This window comes from Protopterus annectens, chromosome 12.part0, assembly GCF_019279795.1.
Source record: "Protopterus annectens isolate FY-2018-M chromosome 12.part0, PAN1.0, whole genome shotgun sequence".
NCBI lineage: Eukaryota > Metazoa > Chordata > Ceratodontiformes > Protopteridae > Protopterus > Protopterus annectens.
In genome coordinates, this window is record NC_056746.1 from 1,192,655,494 (window position 1) to 1,192,682,831 (window position 27,338).

Sequence of the window (27,338 nt, forward strand, 5' to 3'; positions counted from 1 at the left end):
TCATAATATCTGTGGTTTGTAAATGTTGCAATGCTTGATATTTGGTGGTGTAGTAGTAGCATTGTTGCCTCACAGCTGCAAGTTCTCGGGTTTGATTCTTGGCTGGGGTTCCTTCTTTGTGGTGTCTGTATCTTCTCCCTGTGTTTGTGTGGGTTTGCTTTTGTGTCCTCCCATGTTACAAAGACATGTCTGCATTATTTCTTCCTGGGCCTCTGCTGAAAATTGTTTTTTGTTCCAAGTCAGACTGTCCTGATTAAAAAATGTTAAATAAAATTGACAGGCATTTGAATTTCAGACTTAAGGGTTTCTGAATGTTTAATTCCTTGCATATTTGATGGTGCAGTGGTAGTATTGTTGCCTCACAGCTATAGGTTTTCTGGTTTGATTCTTGGTTGGGGTGGCTTTTGTGTGGAGTCTGCATCTCCTCCCTGTGTTTGTGTGGATTTGCTCTGGTGCCCTGTCATTTTACAAAGACGTGTCTGCAGTATTAATCCCTGGGTCTCTGCTGAAAATTGTTTTTGTTCTGTCAGCAGTAAAATTGACCGGCATTTGAATTTCAAACTTCATGTTCTTCAGAATATATAGTAGCACAACCTTTTTTTCTAGCAATTTTCTAAGTTTATAAGATGAATATTTTAAATTTGTCCCTATTTTTGGGACTGTATTCCCCCATTATTGGCTCCGTCCAGGTTTTTGTGCTAAGGTTGACAGCTATGGCAAGAACTGAATTCACTGAATTTGTTTGAGGGCTGTATTCCCTCATTACTGGGTTTGTCCAGGTGTTTTGTGCTAAGAGGTTGACAGCTATGGTGAGAACTGAATTCACTAAATGATAGCCATTTAAGTTTCAGTCTTCCTCTCTTTTACAAAGCAGCTGATGTGGCGTAGTGGTATGTTACTCGGACTGTTTTTTGCTCAGGGACCTTGGCAGTAAAATGTATGGTGGCAACACAACATTTTATTCTAGCAACTTTCCAAGATTATATAAGCAATGTTTAATGTGTCCCTGGTTTTTGGGCTTTTGACCCCCCCCCCAATACATTTTGGCTTTTTCCAGTTTTCTTGAGCTGCGAAGTTGAGATGCAGTTGAGTATTGAGTAGATTTTACAAGGAGCTGAGAGCTGCAGGGTAATAGAAGTTTAGTGCTTTGCCTAGTTAATACTATAGCACAACAGGTTGTGTACTTGCTTTTGATGCAGAAGGCTGTGGGTTCTACTCCCACAAGGGGTGGATGCTGCCGTACTGAGAATGTTCTCCTTGGTGAAGATACTAGCTATGAGTCTGTTATCAGTTTGCCATCCATTTCCTCTTGCAATATTATTACTAGCTTATCATTTTTAATGTAATATAGGCAATTTATTCCTGAGGGGCAACAGACACTTTATTTTTCGATGAAACCATGAAATATAAAGGTGATTGCTAGCAGCAACCGCTTCATTAGTTACAGATTTCTTTAATGTGGAATTATTTAGATGACTTACTTCAGAGATTGTGCATATTTACTGATAATGGACTGTAGAATTGTGCATATTTACTGATAAAGGTGGACTGTAGAATTGTGCATATTTACTGATAATGGTGGACTGTAGAATTGTGCATATTTACTAATAATGGTGAACTGTGGAATTATGCATATTTACTAATAATGGTGGACTGTAGAATTGTGTATATTTACTAATAATGGTGGACTGTGGAAGTCTGAGTAGACTTTTTTATGATAAATGTTCTCAACTGGGCAGTTTTGCCATTATGGGTGCATATGGTTTGTTTCATTGCTTACTGGAAAAATGTTCAAAACAAATTTAAAACACCCTCTAACAAGTGTACTGTATTGTACAAGGAATATAATTTTAGTACAATGAGGAAGGTGTATCAAAGAGCACATGTATGTTTCATATGCAAGGGGCCTATGATTTGAAAACAGCCCAAAATTAATCTTTATCTGCCACTGGCAAAATGTATTTTCTTTGAATGTGGGTTTCAATGCTGTTTCAATGAATGTGAGTTTCAAGGGCAGAGAAGTTTTAATGCTAAGTTTTCACTGTGAGACTGCATTGCTTTGTTTAACAGATGACTTAGTGTTTGTGCTGTAAAATACAAAATAAAACTTTCAAATGAAGTCCAACTCATCATAGAAGTAAAGCAGTATGCACATTAGTGTTTATGGTAAATGGAGTGAAATAGCCAAGTAATGGTTCATTGGAAAGGCTGCACAGGCTCCATTCAACCATTATTTTGTCAGGGGGGAAGGGCAGCAAACTCAGACAGGCCCAGCTGAACTATACCTCCCAACTGTCCAGATTTTCAAAGAATGAATAGATTTTTGCTTCTTATTTTTGGTTTGTTCTTCATAAAATTTGTAGTTTTCTGGCAAATCATTTAGGAATTAAGTCACTAAATAATAAGTTTCAGACTTCATAACCTTCAGAAAAATGCATGTTAAAGTAAGAGCTGTTCTATCAACTGTCTCAATTTATACAAGAGCAATTTTTATTACTGTTTATATGTGCCCCCAGTATATTTGGCCTTGTTCAGATTTACTGCATTAACAGGTTGAGAGGTACATGCAAATAAATTGCTTTATAGAATTAGGCATAGCCAACCTCTCAACTGTCCCCATTTTTTGGCTCAAAATGTTGCTCTTCCCCCTAATAATCCCTCCGCAAAATAGCAATTTTGGAAGAAAGCATGGAGGGTTTGCAATTAAGAAATAACTGTAATAATCAAAGTTATAGATTACTTGAAATGCATGTAGATTATTTTATTTTGTCAGCTGCTCAAGGTAGCAGTACTAATATTAAAGTGTCCCTTCTTTGACAGGTAGCAGCTGTATTGTGTGTCTATTTTATATTTTGCATCACATTTTGGTCCATTTTTCATAAAATTGTGTTTTTGGCAAATTAGTGACAAATCACTAAAGACTGAAGTTAGAAAATGACAGACATTTGAGTTTCAGATTTTATACCCTTCAGAAAATTCATACTAATGCAAGACCTATTCTATTATCTTTCTAAGTTTATTAGAGCAATATTTAAAAATTGTCCTTATTCTTGGGCCTTTGTCCCACTTCTGTGTATGGCTTTGTCCAGATTTCTTGCTCTTGAGGTTGAGAGGTATGTATGACAAATGTGTCAGGGCCATCACAGTCAGCCAGAGAGATTTCAAATTGTGACATGCTTGTTGCACCCCACTCCCCCATGTAGTGACTCTGGATGTGTCCAAGCAAGGCAAGGAGTAGTTGTATCTACCTTGGATGGGGAGGACACACTGCATAAGTACTACAGTGGCTTTTCATCTGTCCTTGATTTTGCAGAATGGTCTGGTTTCTGTCATATTTTTGTACTGTTGATTTATGCTTATTACTCAAAGTGCCTGTTGCTCTGTGTTTAAGTAGCAATGCTTTAATGACCATAAGATAAGCTTGTCTGAGATCGTAAGATGCAAGTAAGCTTTAATAAGCATACTGTTAAAGAATTGCCAACATTGAAAGCCTTTCTGTTGTTGCCATGCAGAGAATACTTGACTAGATAATGTATAAGCCTTGGGTATTAAAGGACATGATTCCATTATTTTAAAAAGCTCATTACACTTGTTGGAGACTTCCAGTCATCTCTACAGACTTTACCCGTAAACTAAACAGAATGCCAATCATGTTTGGTCCATAACCTGTACAGTAATCCTTTAAGCAATGTATCTTGAGCTTGTTTCTTGTTTGCTTTTCATTTTTTACTTTTATCATGTTTTCCCCATGAAACAAGTTGTCAGGCAGCAGGTCTTTTTTGGATAAGAAACATTTTTACAAGTGGGGGCATTACATAGATTTCTACTTTCAGCATGTTACTTGGTACTTTAATTAAGCTGAATATATTATAATTAGAACTGCAGTGCAAGGAGAAGTGGTTTGAGGTGAGTGATTCTGGTTTTTCTTACACTTGATTTTGACTGGCATTCCAGTAATGTATTTAAAAAGTAATTTATTTTTTCATGCCTCACAACCTTTTGTTTCCATCTAGATATTAAGTAAGCTGTCATGCAGCCAATGCATTGAAATATTTTTATTCTTCTACACTTATTTTTGTCTTGATTGGACTTTCATAATGATGGTTTGCCACCCAGGGCAGCGTATTTAATTAAAGTTAGTTTTTTGTGGTTTTGTGCATAGCTCCTCCCCTTTCTGGTTGACCACACCCCTTACACTTGACCCCACCCATTCAGCTGTCTCCTGCAGCCCCCCTGTGATTTGAAGTCACCAGCCGCCACTGCTGAACAATAAGTATAAAACTCTAATGTCTGACATAAATTGACTAAAATCTTCAGTGCTTTATCATAAATTCCAAAATTGTAGGAGAGATGGGGAAAAATAAAATCAGGAACAGATAAGAGGCATTTAGGGATGGAAAGTTATTCTAAACCCTTAACTCATTTTTAGCCAGACAAAATTATCAGTGATTTGCAGGTATAACACACAAAATACCTTAGAATATTCTAGTTGGACCTATCTGTAGAAGCATGGATTCAGTTAATGTGCAAAATATTGTTCTTTATATTTTTTTTTTCTCAAACAATTTTTTATTAATTATATGAATAGCAAGACAATTAAAAGATTATACATAACAAGAAGGCATAAATGAACATATAACAATTCATCTAGTGATAACAACCTTCATGAGATTTTGATAAGTTATTTAGAAATAAAACATACACCATATGTACACTATATACAAGTTAGGCAACCTGAGAGAAAAAAAAATATTTAACATTAACTATTTAATATGTTTAGAACCTTTTCTAACACAACCTTTCTAATAGCTTTTTTTTTGGACTTCCACCTAAGTATCTTTGAGCATCAATAAATTTAAAAGCCATTTTCTGGAAAGTAACCCATTTTAATTTAGAATGATCAATCCAATTTTGTATTATATAAAGTTTTAGTAATGAGCAAATAAAAATGATAACATGAATATCAACTTTTGAAAGATGAATCAATGGAATATGTAGAATAGCAAATTCCCACGTCAACGTGGATTTTGATATCCCATTTTCTGCAGTCTGACTTTCAAAGATGTCCACAATCTGTGAGAAAATGACAATACCATAGAATATGAAGGAGGTCTGCTTGGGGATGAGAACAGCACGAACACCTAAGGGGACCTATTTGGGTTAAATTTGTTTAATTTGAATGGGGTAAAGTAGGCATCATTATTAATCATTAATTGTGTGTATGCTATGCTTTTTAAAAGGGATAAATTCCTTAGTGTGTCTAATAGCCAGGACTTTCTGAGATTCTGACAATTGGGAATTATAATTCAACCAAACATTAGATAAAAGACAGTTGTGGTCCATCATTAAAGAATTAATTAATTTATATGAGTTTGAGAGCATTTTATCAGATGATGAAAGTATTTTGATAATCGTGTTAAGGTTTTTCAATTGTGAGTCTATGGGGACCAGAGATACAAATTTGTTTTTAATTATTGCTCTTAGTTGTGTAAGAATTGGTGAGTAATTCCAGTTTACTTTCAATAACTTACGCCAGTCAGATAAAGGCAAGTCAAGATATTTCAAAACATCTCCTACTTTTAGATTTTTAATTAAAGGATAGTTTGTTAAGTTCAAAAGTTTATTGTCCAATAATATATTTGGGTTTAGATGAATTGGCTGAACATGGTGCGAGATCTTTTCTAGTTTACACATTTTGAGTAAGGTTTGGAAATCTCTAATCTTTTGTTTAAATACTGTAGATATATTTTAATAAATAAACTATCCAGAGAGATAAAGGGAATAGCTTCAGGATTTAAATTATTAGAAATGATATAATTATACCATAATTTTATCCATAAAGAGTGATTTGGATAAGAAGTGTTATTGAATTTAGAGATAGTAAGAAGTTTATTGGATGAGACAATCAAATAATAGACATAAAGATTAGGTAAACCCAAACCTCCCTTGTCCTTCGAAAATGCCAATCTAGAATAGGAAATTCTAACAGATTTAGGGAACCATATGAATTTTGCCAAAGCTTTATTTACAGACTCAAAAAATTTTTTTGAAATTATCTGATCAGATGATGAGAATTGGTAAAGAAATTTAGGCAGAATATTAATTTTAATAATGGCCACCCTTGAAAGAAATGAAAGGTTTAGATGCTTCCATCTGTCCATATCAGACAATATAGAGTTCCATAATTTATTAATATTATTTTGAAAGGAAGATTTATTATTGTGTTCTAAATTGATTCCTAAATATTTTATATTATAAGTAAACTGAAAATGATCGTCTGGAAACATAAAATATTTGTGTGCTAAATGATTTAAGGCAAAAATATGAGTTTTTGTAGAATTTAAAAGATAGTTGGAAACCAAAGAAAAATAATCAATAGAATTCATTATTTTCTGTAATCAGATAATGGAGTTTGAAAGTAGATTACTAAATCATCCATAAAAGCAGAGAAATGAATATTAGTATTAAGAATTCTAGGGATGTTATGAAAAGTATTTTGAGTAATAAACAATAGCAAAGGTTCTAAGTAAATGTTGAAAAGAAAAGGGGACAATGGACAACCCTGTCTTGTTCCTTTAGTGATCTTTATCAGAGCAGAAAATTGACCATTAATGTATAGTCTAGTAAACATATTCTTGTATAAAACTTTTTAAAAATTTATAAAGAATAAGGGAATATTAAAACATAACATAGTTTGAAATAGAAAGTTCCAACATACTCTGTCAAAGGCATTTGATGCATCTATAATCAAAGCATATATAGGGTTTGGATTTTTCTTAATGAGATGAAGTATAGTCTCTAAAGATAGAGTATTATCCCAAGCATGTCTCTGAGACATAAAACCTGATTGATCTGACGAGATAATTGAGGGTAAAATCCGTTTCAATCTGTTAGTCAGAATAGATGACAGAATCTTAATATCCACGTTAATTAAAGAAATGGGTCTATAATTTACTGGGTCAGATTTATCTTTATTATTTTTTAGAATTAGAATGGTTTTGATGTGTTCCAATGAATATCAGAGATATCATTAACTCTTATATGATTGTAAACTTTAAATAGAAAGGGAAGAACTACCAATTTGAAAGTTTTGAAAAATTCTGGAGTAAAACCATCAGATCCCGGAGATTTACCCAATTTAAGATTATCTATTGAATCCGAGATTTCTTGTACCGATATAGGGGTAGAAAGTAGTTTTTGCTGATTATCATTAAGTTTAGGGAACTGCAAAGAGTCTAAAAAGAGTTTTGAGTGATTATCTTTAACAGAATTAGAATAACCTGAATATAACTCAGTGTAAAGAGAGGTGAAAAGTTGAATAATCTCTTCATCAGTATTATATAATCTGTTATTATAAGATAAAGATGTAATATTTGGATTTCTGAAGTTAACTTTAATAATTCTCGCTAACAATTTAGATGGAACCTGGGCCCATTCTGAATATGAAGCAAGTAGCTTTTGTTCAGCTAAGGAGAGGTTATTTTGGTGAAGCAGAATTAAATCTTTCTGACAATCAAAATTTTTTTTTTCTAAAGTAGCATCATAGTTCAGACTAAGATGATTTTCCAACGAAGAAATTCTTGATTTTAAGAATTCCTCTTAAAGTATTGTTTTTTGAAAAAAGCAGCTTTACTAATAAATAAACCTCTTAATCTTGCTTTACATGCAGCCCATTGTATGTCATAAGGAATGTCTGATGATTCAAGACTATTCACCATTTCATTTAGGATTTCTGAAGCTTGTTTGCAAATATCTTCATTTGACAATAAGTTATTATTTAAGGTCCACTTATTAAACATAGTTTTATTTTTGATATTGGGTTTTATGTTCAATTTTAGTGAAATTCTTGAGTGATCCGAAAAGAATCTGGGTTCTTGAGTAAAGTCCACAATATATTTTGAAATATAATCTGAAATTAGAAAGAAGTCTAATCTGGACCACGAATGATAGCATTTAGAATAATAAGTATATATATCATTCTTGTTTATATTTTTAACAGTGGAGGGATCTATTAAATTATATTCTGTCATCAAATCATTTATAGCCAGAGTAGATTGAAGATTATAGGTGACAGTGGAGCGAACGATCAATTACAGGGTTTATAACTGCATTCCAGTCACCACCACTATAATATGATGATCCTTATAGGATGCAAGAATATTGTAAATTTTAAAATGAACAAATGTTGTGAATTACATGGGCCATATAGATTTAAAATTAATAAGGGTTTGTCCACCACAATCAGACAATAACACACTCATCTCTACTTGATTCCTAAGTAGACTATTCTCTATCTGTAAAGCCTAGCACTTGCTCCTACAGTACTTTTCACCTTGATATACCACTTTTATTATAGATAGTACCCCACCAGCCTAAAACCCCTTTCTCGATCACCCACATCCCCCGGAGTCTTTTTTAAGTTTTTGTCTATTCCTTCTAGCATGTCGAGGGATCAGTTGCTAGTGTCCTCTCCTGCTCAGCTGGTGAACCTGGGAATATTGAGGCAATGTTACAGTTGCCTCATGTACACAAACAACCCTCTCCTTCTCCCACAAAACACAAATACATGCGAGAGATGCAACTATACAGCCAAACTGGAGGCTGAGCTCTCTCAACATAGGACTGGCAAGACCAGACAGGAGGAGAAGGTAACCACACACACCACATACCCAGTCTCACATAGTACTATCACAACTTCAAATCATACACATAAACACACAAAGACATACTCGGAGGCTCTGATCAAAAATCTACCAAAACAGCAGAGGCCACCAAAGCAGACCCCCAAACAACTACCACCTCAGGACACAACACATGCAACACATAGACCGCACAGTCAGTGTGCCAAACAGTCACAGCCCTTAAGGCCAAACACAATGCCAGACACACTCATCATTGGTGACTCCATAGTCAGACACACTGATGTCCCGCTCACCAGATTGAGTAAGGAGAAGGTCACAGTAAGCTGCCTGTCGGGTGCTAGAATCCGCCACATAACGCAAGCACTCAGGTCTCTCAACAGCAAGTACAAGTATGACTCAGTCATTGTCCACGCTGGTGTAAACGACCTGAGACGTACCTCCTTGGACTACATGAAAAGAGACATTGAGGAGCTCTCTGATTATGTAGCCCAGGCAGGTATGACCCTGACCTTGAGCAGTATCCTACCTTCACCAAGAATGATGCCACAATACAGAGATAAGATGATCAGCTTTAATAATTGGCTTAAACTCTGGTGTCATTCAAAGGGGATCCAATGTCTGTCTGCCTGGGATGACATGCTGGACAAGCCACGCCATTTCACAAGGGACGGTTGCACCTGTCACCCCTGGGCTTCGGATATTGGCAAAGGCTCTTGCCACCCCCATAGTGCCTTTTTAGGCAAGGCTCAAATTCTAAACCTACCACCCTAGAACACAAAAAGGAAAAAACTAAGGGTAATGCTGCTCAATGCCAGAAGTCTCAACCTCAAGATGCACGCACTGAGGCCCTTCTCAGTATGGAGAACATTGATGTCTGTGCTGTGACTGAAACCTGGTTCAAGGCTCCTGAGAGCACCCAGCACTATCAGGTTTTACCTCATATCATGCGTTCGCCCCAAAATCCGGACAACACCAAGAAAGGAGGGGGGGTGTCCATATTCATCAAGGACACCCACACCTCAAGGTTGATGGCAACGCACGATGCATCGGAGACCATCCAGGTGCAATTAACCATAGGCAAGACTGCTCTGCAATTTGTAGCATGTTACAGGCCACCCTCTCAAACTCAGGAACCTCACATAGCTTTCCTGAAAACACTGGAGGGGATAAATGTATCTCCAAACACCATAATACTAGGTGACTTCAACTACCCTAGTATAGACTGGGATCACTACTCAAGCCCAAACACTCTAGCCCAAAGGTTCCTGGAGTTCATAAACTCAAATGCCATGGAACAACTAGTCACCATCCCCACAAGAGGTGAAAACATACTTGATCTCATCATCACGAACATGGGATCACAATGTTCAACACCAGAAGTATACCCCACACTGGTGAGATCAGATCATAAACTAATCTCACTGGAGGTCCTCATCCCTCCCCCACCTGAGATAAAAAAGACCACAGTGAAGAACTTCTCAAAAGCCGACTTCACACTTCTAAAGACTAGTGTGGTCTCCTTTAAGGCCCCCGAGCCGGCGGAAAACATTACTTAAGCCGCTGAATCACTTACAGATGCCTTCTACCAGCACCTACAGGACTGCATGGATCAGGCAATCCCAAACAAAACAAATACTCTTTGTACCAAAGGCAAGCGTCCAGTCTGGTGGACCCCAGCCATAAACAAGCTCTACAACAAAAGGAGGAAGCTACTACAAGATAGAGCAAAATCCTTAAAAGGTAAGACACCTTTGATCATTATAAGTAAAAAACTAAGAGCTCTCATAAAATCATCCAAGGCAAATTTTGAGAGAAAAATCGCTAAGGACTCAAAAGACAATCTTAAGGCCTTCTTTAGCTATGTTAGAAACCTGGGAGGAAACTCCCAGATATGCTCAGAATTAGTCCAAAATGATGTGAAAATTACTGAACCTACAGATATTGCCAACATACTGGCTGACAGGTTCAGTGCAAACTTCTCCCCCCCCCCAAAAGGAGAGATATCTATACCAGAGGATTGTAGCCCCCCAAACATCTCTAACGCCCCGGTGAGAACTGCTCTCTCCAAGGCGAAAAACACAGCATCCATGGGACCGGATGGTGTCCCCAGCTGTGTGCTCCACGAACTCAATGAGGAATTAAACCCGGAGTTAGGACAGCTGTTTAATCTTAGCCTCACCTCAGGATACGTACCCAAGGAGTGGCGCACGGCAACTGTGGTCCCACTTCACAAAGGCGGTGCCTCCACCGACCCTGGAAATTACCGTCCCATCAGCTTGACAAGCCTGATCTGTAAAGCTATGGAGAGGATCATAATGGAACTCATAAATAAAGACATAGGGAACTTGCAGACTTTGGATCCAACCCAGTTTGGCTTTGTCAAAGGCAGATCATGCCTTTTAAACTTGGTTGACTTTTTCAAACAGTCACCAAGGCCATTGATGAGGAAAGGCAGTCCATACAGCCTACCTCGACCTGGCAAAGGCTTTCGACACAATACCCCACTCAGGTATCATTGAAAAACTCATCAGCTTAAATGTAAACCCATACATCACAAGATGGGTTGCAAACTGGCTAAGTGACAGAACCCACAGGGTCAGAGTTGCTGGCCATGTCAGACTCAAAGCCTGTCAGAAGTGGTGTCCCACAGGGCTCAGTCCTGGGCCCACTCTTGTTCGGCATCTACTTTTCTGAAGTACAAGCAAACACAAGAGGGTTATGGCTGACAAAGTTTGCAGATGACTGCAAACTGGGCGCCATAGTCAAGAACACATCTGACACAGATATCCTTCAGAAGGGTCTCACAGAAACGGATAACTGGTGCCAGAGCCATGGCCTAAAGTTAAACGCCAAGAAATGCATAGTCATACCCTTCGGGAAAAACAAGGTTACCCCTAGCTACCATATAGGTGGCAATCCACTGAGCACAGAAGAGGTTATCAGGGATCTGGGGACCCAGGTTGACAGTAACCTTTCGTTTGACACTCACATTGCTAAAGTAGTTAGGAAGACCTTTTACATTGCCCACCTGATGATGAAGGGATTCACATCTAGATCAAGGGAGGTAATCGTCCCCCTATACTCATCACTCATCAGACCAATGATTGAGTACAATGCCCCATTCGGACTGTATCTGACCTGACACCTGCAGCAGCTGGAAAGGCCCCAAAAGTTCCTCACCAAAAGGATAAAGGGTCTCAAAAATATGTCTTATGCTGCCCGACTGAAAGAACTCCAGCTCTATTCAGTCACTTACTGCTTGCTCAGAGGTGACCTGTGCCTGACATACAAGGCCATGTCAAACCCAGATTTGATGAACATGCTTCACCTCAAAAAATCTAGATCTCTCAGAACTACAAGGGCGGGAGACTTAAACCTTGACACGGTTATTAATAGGACGTGCTGGAGGGACAGATTCATCACCCAGCGACTCCTTATGCTGTGGAACAAAATCCCGGTACATGTGAGGCAGAGCACCTCGCTGGCCTTGTTCAAGAGAAATCTTGACCAATGGATGGGAGATCGCAGATATACCCCAGGGATTACCTCAGTGTCACTGCTTGACAGAGGCACAGCAAAATAATGGGCATAGTTTCCTTCAAACTAAAGGGGTGGCAAAAGCCACAAAACACTGAGCTAGGCTTATAAATGCCCTTGGGCAGATAGCCTAGTATGAACCTATGAACCTATGATATAACCCCTGGTCAATGCTCCTCAAAAACTCCCAAGAATCCTTAATGATGCCCACCTTGTTTAGCCATACTTCCTTTAGTCTTAAATCTAAGTACTTGGCTATTAGATACGTTTTAGAACCTGAAGCGGCTACTATAGGTCTCAAAGGTGGATCCAGGGCATCCTTATGAACCTTCGGTATTCCGAAGATGGAAGGGACTTTGGGTTTGTCAATAGTTAGAAATGATACAGTCTCCTGGCTTATCTGTTGGTCATTAGCCATTTCATGTAACATAAAATCTATTTTCCGATGGGCCACATTGATTTCATTGCGGGAAACTCTAGTGCATACCTCTCAAACTGGAATCATCAAAAATCTGGACAAGGCCCATGAAAAATAGGTACAAATCTGTATGCTGATTAACATCTAATTTGCATACATAATTACATAACCCCACCCACCCCAATGGGATTGTGGGATACCATATTTCAAATGCAAACTGAAGAACAGACAACCAAAATATGGCACCAGAGTCCCCCTGCAGCCATCCCAATGTTCCATTACCTGGCTATTTCACCCCATTTAACATAAACACTAATGTGTGCATACTGCTTTACTAATACAATGATTATATTGATTTTATTTTTACATTTTGCAGCACAACAATGCACAAATACTAACAGACATCTGCTAAACAAAGCAATACTTTCTCACCATGAAAATAGACTTAGCATTAAAACTTCTCTACCCTTGAAACATCACACCATCGACAAATATTTTCTGAACAATAAGTATAAAACTCTAATGTCTGACATAAATTGACTAAAATCTTCAGTGCTTTATCATAAATTCCAAAATTGTAGGAGAGATGGGGAAAAATAAAATCAGGAACAGATAAGAGGCATTTATGGATGAAAAGTTATTCTAAACCCTTAACTCATTTTTAGCCAGACAAAATTATCAGTGATTTGCAGGTATAACACACAAAATATCTTAGAATATTCTAGTTGGACCTATCTGTAGAAGCATGGATTCGGTTAATGTGCAAAATATTATTCCTTATATTTTTTTACTTCACCACACTTTGCATAACCATGATACAACATTTCAAACATTTCAGTTCTAGTAAGATGAATACTTTTCTCAGATCTGAAGACAGACAAAAAAAGTTCATGATTTTTTTAAAGAAATGGTGACAAAGTCATTAACCATGCCCAGTCATACCAGTTACCCATCCAGAGTTATTTCACATGGTGACAGTTTGGGATAGGATGTCTTAGAAAATCTGACTACAATATCAGCCTTATATAGAAACATTAATTTCACTAATGCTTACAACTATGTAAGGTGATCCTCGATTGCAACATACTGCACCATTTTCATTTTTCTTGTTACAAAATGGTATCACCACATGCATGTATCAAATAATGCAAACAGTTAAACCACAAGCCTGCTTTTCTTTTTTTTTTGTCCTGGAATTCATTAATTAATTGGCATATAAACATGAGCCTACTCTAGAGCGGAATGGGTATAGAACTGATAACTAATGATGGATGGGATGTTTATTTTACCATGGCCACACACATACATACACACACACACACACACACACACACACACACACACACACACACACACACACACACACACACACACACGCACACACACACACACACACACACCATAAACATACCTAAAGATAATTTAGAGGATTGCCAATTCATCTCTCAGTATAGTTTAGGATGCTAAAAGAAAACAAGAATATTCAGCAAATCTCTGCATGGATATTGGGAAGAGTTGAGAAGATATGCACACTCCACAAAAATGGCAAAGTAAATTGAAGAATTAAGGACTGTGAGGAAACAATTCTGACTGATGCCTGAAATTCACAACTACAACTCACTTTATTATCAGATGGAAGTTAAAACCAGGAAAGATGTTCAGTCTCTCCCTCTTTGGATCAAGATAGAGCTTACTTGCCCAGCTGACCTGAAAGACATTTGTTGTGAGCCAAACTATGTAACTAACAGTAAAGGTATGCCACTAATTCATAGTGTACTCTGAAATAAAAAAAAAATAATCCTGACTATTTCATAAATGTATACATTGTGTATATACTCTCTGTTGGCTTTCGCATGCACTGTGTACCTGCACAGTTCTGTACAGTTTACCCATTTAAAGATAAGGCCATGCCAAAAGGTGGGGCAGGAAGGCCTGTTCAGCATTTACTTGCCTGACATGCCTGAAGTTAAGAAGCAACTCCATCACTCATATTCAAATTCACTGTCATGCCATAAGCACAAGCATCCCATAAAATGCACAGTACTTTTTGAATTACTATCCCATTAAAGTGTCAAGCAACATTTCAGCTTTCATTCTGGAGAATGGATGCAATGTTGCATTATATTATTCTCTGTGAACCCTTTGGTTTTACATTTATGACAAGATAATTAAGTACACAGAGGTAATGCAGCCATTCCCAGCATTGTGCAGGTCTTTTACTCATGGTGTGTGCTAAAGGCTGATGAATACGATATAAAGCAACACAGGAGGAAATCAAGCTACATTACTGGGGAATCAGGACAGCCAGATTTGCTGGTTCTCTCGTTCACAAATGTTTTCCCAAAAATCTGCAATCCTTGTGACAACTACCCCGTGTGCATAAGTGTATAAAACAGGATATTTATATAATTGTCATTAACTAGGTAAGACCACTGAAATGATAGGTTTTGAAGTGTGGGTAGGGAGAACTGAAAATTTAAATTACTTATTCTGAGTTATACAGTATGTAAGAGGAAAGTGCAGGGCAGACCTGTGCTTCAATACTTAGCAACTTAACTACCATGATGTGACATCGACATAATGCAAGTGCTCAAGCTGCTGTAGCAGCTTCTTTCTTCTTATTTTCCTGCCTACTGTGATTATCAGTGTAGTCTACTCAGCGTGCACACACACACACACACACACACACACACACACACACACACACACACACACACACACCATTTCCTTATCTATCATTCTTACATGCACACACACACACACACACACACACACACACACACACACACACACACACACATACACACACACCATTTCCTTACCTATCATTCTTGATTCTCCCGAACAAAACCAGAGCTGCTACCAATAATTCGAGTGCCGTTCCCGCTTGCATTTCCATCCATTAGAAGAGTGCCGTTCCCGCTCACATTTGCAGCCAGTTCATCCGGAAATGATGGGTGAGCTCTGTGAGCTCAATTCCGACTGGCTGGTAGTCCTGACGGAGCTGATTTCATTGCACACATGATGATGTCAGCTCCTACAGTGCAAAAATCAAAAAATGAAAAAAAACAACAAAAGTAAAAAATCGGAAATGAAAGGGTGCTACTCGGGAATCGTGGCACCCCTTCATTTGGACCCCAAAACTCGGTAAAAACTGAGTAAATCAGTATGGTTGGGAGGTATGCTCTAGTGTACCTTTCACGATTATTCAACATTTCCAACATTTTAGCCGAGTAGGTTATGCTGTCCATAAACCCCCCTCCTTCCTTGTCAGGATTCATAACCCTCACATAACCATTATTTCTCAATGAGTCCAACAATGCATGTTCTTCTTTAGTCAAATTGTAGAATCTAGTTTGGTTACTTAAATTTTGTCTCAACTCCATCTCTACTTGGGTCTCAAAATTATTACTACTAAAATTCAATATAAAGTTACCATTCCAACCAGTTTGGTCAGTATCATTGTTTGCTTCTCGATGGATGTTCAGCTCTGGCTTCCCCAAAATTGGACTAAACCTTCCTTTTCTTTCCTTCAAAATTTCACTTTCCACTTGCTTTATCAACTCTAATGGATACTTTCTTTCCATGAACATAGCCCTTAATTTACTACTCTCAATAACATAGTCTTGGTCGTTAGAGGTCATTCTGCAACTCCTGATAAACTGACCTTTCACTATCCCCTTCTTTTGACTGAAGGGGTGACCACTAGTGAAAAATAAATAGGAGTTGGAGAATGTCTTTTTCCTAAACACACTAGACTTAAATGCCTTCTCTCCTGGTACTTTTTCAATGAGTATATCCAAATACTGTAACTAGTCATGAGTGATGGTGTGGGTGAATATGAGAAAGGACTGTTCTGGCCCATTCCAAAAAATGACTATGTCATCCAGGTAGCATCTATAGTAACTCCAATATTGGGAGTAGTCAGAATGAAACACAAATTTCTCCTCCCAGGTGGACAAAACCAAGTTGGCATACATGGGGGCACAACTGGCCCCCATGGCTACTCCACCTGTCTGTTTAAAAAATTTGCCCTCGAAGAAGAGAAAATTGTGTTTGAGTACCATTTCCATCAGTTCTGTCATCAGAATGACAGTATCATTATCTGAGCTACCTTTTGTTCTCAGTGCTTCTTCGAACCAGTCCAAACCGGTTTGGTAAGGTATAACATTAAACAGGTCCTGTATGTCTAAAGTAACGAAAATAAGATTTTCATGATATAACCCCTGATCAATGCTCCTCAAAAAGTCCCAAGAGTCCTTAAGGATGCCCACCTTGTTTAGCTATACTTCCTTTAGTCTTAAATCTAAGTACTTGGCTATTGGATAAGTTTTAAAACCTGAAGCGGCTACTCTAGGTATCAAAGGTGGATCCAGGGCATCCTTGTGAACCTTCAGTATTCCGAAGATGGAAGGGACTTTGGGTTTGTCAATAGTTAGAAATGACAGAGTCTCCTGGCTTATTTGTTGGTCATTAGCCATTTCATGTAACATAAAATCTATTTTCTGATGGGCCACATTGATTTAATTGCGGGAAACTCTAGTGTACCTTTCAGGATTATTCAACATTTCCAACATTTTAGCCGAGTAGGTTATGCTGTCCATAAAAAACACCCCCCCTTGTCAGGATTCATAACCCTCACATAACCATTCATTCTCAATGAGTCCAACAATGCATGTTCTTCTTTAGTCAAATTGTCGAATCTAGTTTGGTTATTAAGATTTTGTCTCAACTCCATCTCTACTTGGGTCTCAACATTTTTGAGTTGGGGGTGGAGGGGTGGGTTAAATATGCTCTTTTTCCTAATAGTGCTAACAGGAGGTCTATTATTAGGCATCATGAGTTCAAGACTTTTCTTCCTCAAAAACAGTTTGAGGTCTAGGAGTACATGTCCAATTGGACTTGTACTACTAGGTACAAATTTAAGTCCTTTGGTGAACAAACTAAAGTGTATAGGTCCTATATCTAGAGAACTGTAGTTGAAAATGCTAAAATTTTGATATAAATGTCGGTAACCATCCACTACAATGCTTTCTTCCCTTAAATTCCTGGGTGTTACATGGGTTTGAAGTTCATCTTTTAGCCAGTTGTGCCCCCATGTATGCCAACTTGGTTTTGTCCACCTGGGAGGAGAAATTTGTGTTTCATTCTGACTACTTCCATTATTGGAGTTACTATAGACGCTACCTGGATGACATAGTCATTTTTTGGAATGGGCCAGAACATAAGTTAAATGAGTTCATAATTTATTTGAATAATACAACGTCCTTTCTTATATTCACCCACACCATCACTCATGACTAGTTACAGTATTTGGATGTACTCATTGAAAAAGTACCAGGAGAGAAGGCATTTAAGTCTAGTGTGTTTAGGAAAAAGACATTTTCCAACTCCTATTTATTTTTCACTAGTGGACACCCCTTCAGTCAAAAGAAGAGGATAGTGAAAGGTCAGTTTATTAGGAGTTGCAGAATGACCTCTAACGACCAAGACTATGTTATTGAGAGTAGTAAACTAAGGGCTATGTTCATGGAAAGAAAGTATCCATTAGAGCTGATAAAGCAAGTGGGAGGTGAAATTTTGAAGGAAAGAAAAGGAAGGTTTAGTCCAATTTTGGGGAAGCCAGAGCTGAACATCCATCGAGAAGCAAACAATGATACTGACCAAACTGGATGGAATGGTAACTTTATATTGAATTTTAGGAGTAATGATTTTGAAACCCAAGTAGAGATGGAGTTGAGACAAAATTTAAATAACCAAACTAGATTCTACAATTTGACTAAAGAAGAACATGCATTGTTGGACTCATTGAGAAAGAATGGTTATGTGAGGGTTATGAATCCTGACGGGGGGGGGTGGTTTTTATGGAGAGCATAACCTACTCGGCTAAAATGTTGGAAATGTTGAATAATCCTGAAAGGTACACTAGATCATACCTCCCAACCATACTGATCTACTCAGTTTTTACTGAGTTTTGGGTCCAAATGAAGGGGTGCCACGATTGCTGAGTAGCACCCCTTCATTTCCGATTTTTTCCTTTTGTTTTTTTTTTCATTTTTTGATTTTCGCACTGTCGGAGCTGACGTCATCATGTGCGCAATGACATCAGCTCCATCAGGGCTACCAGCCAGTCAGAATTGAGCTCACAGAGCTCACCCATCATTTCCGGATGGCCTGGCTGCAAATGTGAGCGGGAACGGCACTCTTCTAATGGATGGAAATGCAAGCGGGAACGGCACTTTGATTATCGGTAGCAGCTCTGGTTTTATTCAGGGGAATCAAAAATGATAGTTAAGGAAATGGTGTGTGTGTATGTGTGTGTGTGTGTGTGTGTGTGTGTGTGTGTGTGTGTGTGTGTGTGTGTGTGTGTGTGTGTGTGTGTGTGTGTGTGTGTGTGTGTGTGTGTGTGTGTGTGTGTGTGTGTGTGTGTGTGTGTAAGAATGATAAATAAGGAAATGGTGTGTGTGTGTGTGTGTGTGTGTGTGTGTGTGTGTGTGTGTGTGTGTGTGTGTGTGTGTGTGTGCACGCTGAGTAGACTACACTGATAATCACAGTAGGCAGGAAAATAAGAAGAAAGAAGCTGCTACAGCAGCTTGAGCACTTGCATTATGTCGATGTCACATCATGGTAGTTAAGTTGCTAAGTATTGAAGCACAGGTCTGCCCTGCACTCTCCTCTTACATACTGTAAAACTCAGAATAAGTAATTTAAATGTTCAGTTCTCCCTACTCACACTTCAAAACTTATCATTTCAGTGGCCTTACCTAGTTAATGACAATTATATAAATATCCTGTTTTATACACTTATGCACACGGGGTAGTTGTCACAAGGATTGCAGATTTTTGGGAAAACATTTGGGCTTGGACTTGAACCCACTATTTAAAAACCCGCTTAGGTTCAGCTATAGAAAAGGTAGGAGTATAAAAGAAATGTTGGAAAACTACAAGGTGAATAATTCTAGATCCAAGAAGGGTACATATAAAAGTGGTTCTTGTGCACAATTCACACACATTCTACAGGGGGATTCTGTGGATTTGATAGGTAGAAAAACAAAATTGGTAACCAATTTTTATTGTAATTGTGACACTTATGGAATTATATACGTCGCTATATGCAAGACCTGTGGTTCTTTCTATATTGGAAAGACCAACAGGAAACTCAAGCAATGTATATATGAACACATGAATGACATCAAAAAATGTGATCTAAACAATGCCTTGTATAAGCACAGCAACGAATGCACAGAAGCTGTTTTTGGGTTCTTTGCAATAGAAAAGGTTGAAACAGACCCACGGGGGGGGGGGGACCATGGGGGACCACCACTGAGTTTAAAGAACTTCTCTGGCAGTTAAGACTAGAAGAGAACAAGCCCCCAGGACATAATGAACATTTTCCACTGGTACCAGTTCTCAAATTAAGATCTGCCAAGCTCTAACTAAGAATAGGTTAAGGGTATGCTTTACAGAACCAATTTTATACAATTAATATGTTTATAACTTATTTTATACATATCAAAAACAAAAACATTGAGCCACATGATATGTTTTACCTTGTTAGGTTATTTTTTAGGACATCCCTATTTCATTATGTACACATATACATTTTATGTTTTATTCAACATGGGAGGGGGGGGCGACATTCTGTTTTACCTTTATGTATAGGTATTTGTTTACTGTGGATGTATATGCAACTGTTCTGAATTAATTATTATATTTATTACATGACCTTATACATATTTATATATTTTTATATTAATGTTGAGGGATGTATTGATGAGAATGTATTAGTACTGTATTCATTAAACTAATGTTATAGAAATTTCAGTATGAGTGTTTTACTATATCTTTAAATTTTTGTCATTTTATTTAATTGGGACTAATTACCACCACCAGGTAATTAGGAAGGAGGTATATAAGGAGGGACTGCAATGTACTTCTTATTTCTGATGAAGTCCTGGATGCACTAGAACGAAAACATGGTGTCTTTGCAGCGTTAAATAAAACAGATTTTTTTTGCTCCTTTCTACGCTGTGTTGGTGGCTTCGTTCTGCTGGTTCCTAGGTGCTTTATTTTGGATGTTTATTGGTTGTGTTTAAAGCACTATACTCCTTTATTTCTTTGCTTTTCTAGTACTGGCTACTATGGTGACACAAGTATTTGTTACAGATTTCATGCTGCCACTATAGGCGTCTATTATCTGCTGCATCCCATTCAGTCACCCAATTCCCTTGCATACTCACATCCATACCATAGATACAAGTAACAAAATATACTACTCCATTCAGCAATTGATAGGGAGAGTTACCTACCTTGTGGCTGTGCCAGTATTGAGGATGGTGCTGGAGGGCTGACTATGTCGGATGCACATAGTACACTCCCTATACATGGTTAAGCACAGGTAGTGTCATGCTTGGCATCCCTTTTACTGTATGTGCAAGTCAGAGATAGGTGTCATTCCCTGGGTTCCTACCATGTCAGTGTATGTGCTATGCTTTGCTTCTTTGCCACCACCAGGGAATACTGGGCATGCCTCCTTCTGCCTACTGGGGCAGGCTCAGGTTGTTCCTCCTCCGAGTCACTCTGTGCCTGTCCAGACCTTGGTAATGGTGGGTGGGCTGTGTGGCCCTGCCCCGTGCTGTTCCTGCTGCAGCTGTTTCCGCAGGATCATATTGTGTAGCATAGCACATACGATGACAATTTGGATACATGTAGCTGGTGAGTACTGCAAGGCTCCACCGGATATGTCCAGGCACCGTAATCATGACCTGAGCATCCCAAACACATGCTCTATTATGATTCTGGTCTGTGCGTGTGCTTCATTATGGAGTTCTTGTTCATGTGTGTGTGCATTTCTGGTGGGTGTCATCAGCCACAGCTCCAGTGCTTAACCAGCGTCCTCCACTAGGTGACCATAGGGGATGTCCCCATTGGCAAATCTCTGATACAGCTGCGTGATATGCAAGATGTGGGAGTAGTGATAGCTTCCAGGGCAGCCAGCACACACATTCATTATAATGCCCGGGGCATCGCACATGACCTGGCAGTTGATGGAGGGGAAGCCCTTGCGGTTGATGTAGACCCTACCCCACTCACCGGGTGGTGCTTTGATGTGTATGTGCGTGCAGCCTATAGCACCCACTACCTCAGAGTATTCTGCTATTTGGTGGAAGAGACACACATTGCTGGTCACCGCCTCACAGCTGTTGTGGAAATATACGTGCTCACTGGCATGTGCTGACATGGCATCCAGGAACTGGTGGAGTACCCTGGATGCTGATGCCTGTGAAATTCCCATGATATCCCCAGTTGGCCTTTGGAAGGTACCTGTGGCTAGTATTCTTAGGCCTACACTTACCTTGGTATCCACTGGGATGGTTTCACCTATGTTGGTTCTGTGTGTGAGGCATGCCGGCACAGCTCAACAGTTTGCTGTAGGATGTTCCTGTCCACCCTATGGTGCTCCACTATCTCCAGCTCATGTATCCCCTGGTAGGTTACCCTTTGTCTGTTCACTCTTCTCCTCCTCACTGTGGGTTGGTCATCAGTATTCTCATCCTCACCACCCTCAGCCTCTTCCACATGTTGATTTATGAGAGCTGCTGCAGCCCCTATCATTTTTTTGCTTTTGTTTGGTAAAATTTCCCTGCTTGTGTACACCGGTGGTTTTAGAGTTTTTGGGAAAAAACAGAGGGAAGGGTATTTGCATAGTTTATAGTAGTGTGCTGGGCTGGGCTGCTGCCTGTGTAATTGGCGGAGTGTGATACATTTCACCTGCCAGCTATGCTAGTTCTCTTTGATTACCTTCCTACTGCTGTTTTCCCTTCCCATTGCCTTCCTGTTTAAGCCCAGGGGTGCGCCGTGCAAACACAGTGCTCAGATGTGCATGGAGCTGCTATTTCCTAGTTTACTTTTTTTCCCTTTAAAACACGATACATGGCGTGCACACCTGCTTAGGCAATGTAAAGACTGCTTGGCAGCTTCAGACACACACACCCTTGTTTAGCTCTGCTAAGCTAAGGGCAAACCCAAGCCACAGGGCTCCAATAAGCTTACAATATGCCTGACACACCACTCTATGATGTCAGCTAGCTCTTAGGCTTGCACTATGGTCTTCCTGCACCTACACAGTTGGGTGCAGGCTTGCCATGAGGGGGAATCTGGGATTCAGTATCATTCCCCTCATTTGCATAGGATTGGCTGTTAATGCCTGGTTACAAGTCTGACACTGAGCCTTCTCCCTTAGTAACCACTATTCACTGGCCATGTTGTCTTCTGCCTGCCATTGAGTATAATGGCAAAAATTATGATTTTGGATAGGATGCTTTTTTCAAGGTTTTTTTTTTATTTTCGGTCCGATCCCATTTGCACACCATTGCCCTACGATTAAACGGCCAAAGTCGGCCAAATAAAAATAAAAGTTATTTTTTTTTTATTTTTGCTACTGTTTTCCATGCAAATGGCCATCTATTTGGCCATTGGCATGCTTTACATATTATATACATCCTTTATTTGGAGCTGTCATAGCTCCATTTTGTAGTTTGCAGAAATGTACTCGGTTGCTAACCGAGTACATTTCCGCAGATTGCACTAGTCCTGCACGGCCAACTGCCAGCTTCCTGGATCACAAATTCACCTCGTTTGCATGGTTTTCACCTAAAAATGGGGTGATTTGCATACAGGAGCTGTGTCTGTGCAGGAATAGTGCAGGAGCACTCGTGCACGTCCTGGGAGCTTGTTCCTGGATCTCTTGATGGCCATATTGCCTCCAGCAGCTCCTGCACTATTCCTGCATGCCGTGCAGAGCTTTCTGAATCCCAGGGATTATTTCTTGCATTCATGTTATGACCAACTAAAGTAACACCCCCAGTAACATTCAGTGAAGGGCTCTCTGTGCATTTAGAGGCCTGTATCATACCCCCCAGTGACCTATAGGTAACTGTGTGTGGGCTAAGCAGTTTCAGTCTACTGCTGATGCAGGAAAATCCACCACAGAAGGCCTAATGTTTAGTGCAATACTTCTGCACACTCTGTCCAACTTATTCACATCATTTGGGCCATTATGGCAAAAAACAGCCCTTTTCTCTTAAGATGGGCCTAACCCTACTTTTATAAAACAGGGAGAAGGACCTTTTATATTAACATGAGCAGAGGTATGAAGGTTGTCATTAATGATAAGTTACAAACGAGTACATCTGGAAGCCACTCTCTATTGGACATCACAACATGCAACAAACAGGAGGCACTGTAGAAGAGCTAAACTGCAGTCTTCATTATTTGCATACATGCCAAAAGACATAATGATATGTGGTTAACATCACAACCTGGGTGTGTGGCAATATAGTTGGAGATTGAGACAGGGATCATGTGGCAAGGGGTACTCTTGGTTTAATTTACCCAAGTGTTTTGGGTTTCTAAAACCATGACATTAATTAACCACATTCCTAAGTCAGGGTATGATTAGAGTTCATGAAATTAATACTTTTTATGTAATTCATATCAGGTTACATGTATTGACTACATAGTTAAGTATGTTTGCAAATTCTTTTTTATTAGACCTGTTTCTCCTGCAACTATTGGAACTATCTAGGTATTTTTCTACCACATTGTTCTGATTTCAACTTGCATCCTGGTATTTTATGACTGTGTCTGTTTTTATGCAAGACACTGTGATCACTAGCTATGGCAATTTCAATGCTCAATACTGCTTTTTTCTTTTTTATGGACTGCTATATCTGGTTTTCTCACATCTATTTTTTGAACTAAGGGTAATGGGTGATCCTATGTGATATAAACTTCGTCATTCTGTGAAATGCTTTGTAATTCATGATTCTTATGCTTCTTGGCTACTTCTGTATTCTAGTGTTTGCACAATCTCCAGTGCAACAGCATTGCCATTTTAGTGTGCCTTTCAGTGTATAGGCCCTCTGCCATGAATGTATCACACCCAACAACAAGAAGTGAGACTGTTTCCAGTCCTATTTTATAAAACCTGTATTTGTCTGTTTCTTCCACATTTTCGATGGACTTTGTAAACCAAAGTGTGCATTGTCCACTATCCTGGGTTGCCATTATTAACTTTTCATCTTTTGGTATCATTTCACCTCTCCTAAATTATTTCTGAGTCAAATGTTCATCAACATAAGGCCCATCAGGGTGAGTGTGACAATGCCTTGTATGCCAGGCACAGATTTCCCCTCAACAGCTTGTAGTAGACAGAATACAGGGATAGCGCTTGAGGTGGTTTGACATGTTAACTTATGCCATGTATTATTTTAGCTAGGAACTTTAATGGACATTCCAATTGCTCGATGAGCCTGGATAGGCATATGCCACAGGGGGCTCTGTACTCAGTGATAGGTTTAATGAATGCAAAATACAGTGGAATGATAATCATCTTGGACCTAGATGCCATACCGTTGCTTATAAGTTGCACAGTATATAAGTATTTCCTCACTGCTGTAGGCACATAACAGTCAAAGGCTAGATTACTGTCTGTGTGTATCCCCAAGTCCCTGACAACTGGGATGACTCTTAGGGGTGTGTTGCCTGTATGATCGTTACCAGGGATAGATGACTTCCTGAAGGATTCTTTTATGCATTTCTTGGCATTTAGTTTCAGTCCTGTCAGTCCATCCTGGAGAACATTTATGTCATTGGGGGATTCTATGACTGCTCCTAATTTGCAATCTCATTGGGGGATTCTATGACTGCTCCTAATTTGCAGTCACCTCCAAATCACATTTGGTCAGTCAGAGGTTCTTGACGATGACCTTAACTTCAGAGAGGTAAATACCAAAAAGGAGTGATCCCTGGACCAATCCCTGAGTCACTCCACCTATGACTGGCCTCTTTGTAGAAGTGGACTTCCCAAATCTAACGTCCTGTGAGCCAGCTCACTACCCACTAGGTGACAGAAGAGTTTATACCTAACCTATGAGCTGGGTATTGTGCCAAATGCCTTGGCCTGGTCAAGGTAGGCAGTGTAAACCATGTTATCTTTATTCATTGTTTTAGTGGCCTTCTCAAAGATGTCCACCAGGTTGGGTAGGCATGCTCTGTCCTTAATGAAACCAAATTTGGTTGGGTCCATTGTTTGGAGGTTTTGTATGTCATTATCCATTATTTCCATGATAACTCTTCCAATGCCTTTGCATATAAAACTAGTGGAAGTATGGGTCTGTAGTTTTCAGGGTCTGTAGATAGCCCACCTTTGTGCAGGGAGATGGTTGTTGCTGTTTTTCATTCATGAGACACAAAGCCTGTTTGGAGGCTACAGTTAAATAGCAATTCCAGAGGTCCTGATAAGTCATGTTTCATGCTATTTAGAATAAATCCTGGGATATTGCCTGGGCCCAAAAATGCAGTGCTCTTGGCCTTAGAGATAGCATTAAGGACCTCTCCTAGTAGTAAGAATTCCCATAAGTCACTATATAGTGTAAACTTAAACCACCGCAGTATCAAAAATAAGATGTCAGACTTTCACACTTGAGTCGCTCACCAACAACCAGATATCATAGCAGCCACAGAGACCTGGGTAAAACCCAGATTAAAGACTCAGAATTTCTCCCTCCTGGCTTTCAAACAATAAGGTTAAACAGAGACCAGAAAAAAGGTGGTGTAGCTCTTCTATTCTCCACATCCCAGAATCTTAGCCCGTTTACTAACTCCATTCCACAGCTCTCACGCAGAAATCCTCATCTCTTTCCTAAACGTAAACAACAAGAAAAAACTCTGTATAGTAGCCCTCTATATACCCCCCAGAAATAACATTCCCATACTTGAGGATATCCTAGCCTGGATTTCCACCAACATTAAAAATGAGACTATCATACTAGGTGACAAATATATCAACTGGCTTGAACTAAACTCTAACCACACATCCTCTAACATCAATCTGTTCGACTTCACCCAGCTCATAGACTCCCCCACCAGGCCAAGCAGAGACACAGACAAAGGATCCATCTCAGACTGCATTCTAGTCTCTAACCCCAATAAAATATCCTCAGCCAGTACACTCCCAACCACCCTCAGCAATCATCTCCCAGTGTTTATTAACTGAGCCTCCCCACCCAGCCAATACCAGCGCCGATATATACCAATAAGGAAACTGTCCTCAATCAACCCCATCACTTTTATCAATATCCTAAAAGCAACCAACTGGGATTTACTAAATTCCTTCCCTCTAGATGATGCTGTTGATTACTTCAGCACTGCCTGCCTAAATACCCTAAATAGCCTTACACTTATACGTGTGCAGGATAAAAAGTAATCATGCCCCTGGCTTACCAAATCCGCCTGACTTCTCATGCATGCCAGAGACAAAATATGGAAAATATGGCACATACACAGAGATACCACATATCTTCTAAAATTCAAAGAGCTTTGCAACTGTGAAAAAACACTAGTTAACAAATATATAAAAGAACACAACCTAAAACTTCAAAGCAACCACGAGCACAACCCAAAGAAATTCTGGACTTCCATAACCTCACTACTTAATCCTTCACCCTAAAACCCATCCCAAACACAACTATAAAACACCTGCTACATAAACTCAAACCCTGCTCTAATGCCCCAGATAATCTACCCTCAGAGTACCTAAAAATTGCCACTGATAGTATCTCTTACCCTATAAGTATACTTATAAACCAATCCATCCTAGAGTCCTATGTTCCCAAAGTCTGGAAAAAGGCATTCATCCTTCCTCTCCACAAAGGATGCAAAATATCGACACTAACTTC